This window comes from Elephantulus edwardii, unplaced genomic scaffold (assembly GCF_000299155.1).
Source record: "Elephantulus edwardii isolate Elephantulus edwardi_28Jun2011 unplaced genomic scaffold, EleEdw1.0 scaffold00059, whole genome shotgun sequence".
Classification (NCBI taxonomy): Eukaryota; Metazoa; Chordata; class Mammalia; order Macroscelidea; family Macroscelididae; genus Elephantulus; species Elephantulus edwardii.
The window spans coordinates 8,419,931-8,422,388 of record NW_006399809.1 but is presented as its reverse complement, the minus strand read 5'-3'; the positions used below and the strand labels follow the sequence as shown (position 1 = coordinate 8,422,388).

Sequence of the window (2,458 nt, the reverse complement as noted above, 5' to 3'; positions counted from 1 at the left end):
TCCACACTCTTTCGGGGCGCCTTTCTTTGGATTGGGAACAAATATAGATCTCTTCCAGTCAAGTTGGCTTGGTTATCCTCCAGATTTCTTGGCACAGCTTGGTGAGCGCATCCAAATGTACAACTATAAAGAAAACCAAATGAGGACAAGGAGAAGAAATCTAAGGAAAAGAATAGGTCTTCTCAAGAAAGTGGCTCTTCCAAAACAACTCCTCCCTCCAAGGTGGACACATCTGTCCTTTTTTTAAAAAACCCATCAACCCATTTTTATACATTTTCATAATTCCTTTGCATTATATTTCATTCATATACATTATGTTTCATACATTTATATACACTCTATTTTACATTATTACTTTTTAATTGGTTTGCTTACAAAGTTTGCATACACTGTACTTCACACTATTCTTCATTCACATTGTGTTCCATACAATCATTCTCATGAATTATGCTTTGTAAAATTAATCACCATTGGACCTTGCCCATCATTTCCCTTTTGGCTCAGATCCTTCCCATTTGCGCCCCCGACCCGCCACTCCACTCACCAAACTGTGCAGCCCTGTGGTTACATCCCTATCCATCCTCACCCTGCCCCCACTCCTGGAGTTAAAGAAACTGTAGTAGTGACCACCTCAACCACAAAGGCTGGAGAATCATCAAAAGAGGCTGAATATGTTAAGTACTGTATAGTACGGGGGGGGGGTGTCTCCCTGCAAATATAAAAGGTTGGGCTCAACAGCAGTGCCCTGCAGAACAAGTGTGGCTCTCTGACAAACTGGACAATGTGATTGCTCTCTTCTTGATACCTGTCCTTGTTGCCACATCTCCACAGGAATTTGCTATGTAGTCAGCTTGTTAATAAAAATTCTCCAATGTGAATGAGATTCAAATACCAGGGAAAGGGCATTTCCATGATATCTGTAGTTGAATGTTGTTTGACTCCCTCTTGTCACTGACCACCAAGCTTTGTCCACATTCTTTCTTGTGCTGAGCTTTCTTCTTCAGAGTGCTAAAAATATGCCCAAACTCGGTTTAAGTAGGTAAATATGATGAGAAAATTATTTAGGTGAGACCATAAAGATCCTTTTGTCCTTTACATCAAATCACACACACAGGAGTAGCCAGGCGGCGGGAACGGCGGGTTGCTTCTTTGCGGATCTCAAGATGACCGGCTCACGAGTTCAAGCTGAACCAGGCCCCGGAGGACGGCATCTCCTCGGTGAAGTTCAGCCCCAACACGTCCCAGTTCCTGCTGGTGTCCTCCTGGGACACATCCCTGCGCCTCAACGATGTGCCAGCCATGCAGCTTGGGAACCAGCACACCGGCGCCGTCCTGGACTGCGCCTTCCACCATCCAACTCATGCCTGGAGTGGGGCCTTAGATCACCAGCTGAAAGTGCACTACTTGAATACTGATCAAGACAATCTCCTTGGAACACATGATGTCCCTATCAGATGTGTTGAATACTGTCCGTAAGTGAATGTGATGGTTACTGGAAGTTGGAATCAGACAGTTAAATTGTGGGATCCCAGAACTCCTTGTAATGCTGGAACCTTTTCTCAGCCTGAAAAGGTGTACACGCTCTCAGTGTTTGGAGACAGGCTGATTGTGGGGACAGCTGGCCGCCGTGTGCTGGTGTGGGATCTTCGGAACATGGGCTACGTGCAGCAGCGCCGCGAATCCAGCCTCAAGTAGCAGGCCCGCTGCATCCGTGCCTTCCCCAATAAGCAGGGTTATGTTCTAAGCTCTATTGAAGGCCGAATGGCTGTTGAGTACTTGGACCCGAGCCCTGCGGTGCAAAAGAAGAAGTATGCCTTCAAGTGCCACCTACTAAATGAGAATAGTATTGAGCAGATTTACCCGGGCAACTCCATTTCCTTCCACAACATTCATAATACATTTGCCACAGGTGGTTCTGATGGATTTGTAAATATCTGGGATCCATTTAACAAGAAGCGGCTGTGCCAGTTCCACCGTTATCCCACCAGCATCGCGTCCCTTGCCTTTAGTAATGACGGCACGAGCCTGGCAATAGCGTCGTCATACATGTATGGAAGACACGGAGCACCCGGAAGATGGGATCTTCATTCGCCAAGTGACAGATGCAGACACAAAAACCAAGTCACCATGTACTTGACAAGATTTGATTTACTAAAGTATCATGTTGATGACGGTAAAACAATTCGTGGTCCCCAGTGTTGGATTTATTACTGTTAACAAAGAAACCAGGCTGGAATACAATAATATTAAAAAGGACATGAAAATAATAGAAGAGAGGCTTTATTGAATTTTATACACACACACCTCCATTAAGTACATGATGGTGTGCAGCGTTAAAGGTCTGTCTAATCAGCCTGTGAAAGTGGTTTCTCTGTGCAAGGTTTACTTTCTACATGATTATCCATTAAGGGATGTGTTGGGGCCATTGTGGACAGCTTAGTTTGTAGATCTCTCGTTT

At 45.0% G+C, this 2,458-nt stretch overlaps 1 pseudogene; it reads left to right on the top strand.

Moving 5' to 3' along the window:
- Positions 1 to 1,173: 1,173 nt before the first annotated feature.
- LOC102871485 lies at positions 1,174 to 2,137 on the top strand (annotated as a pseudogene).
- The last annotated feature ends 321 nt before the right edge of the window (positions 2,138 to 2,458 follow it).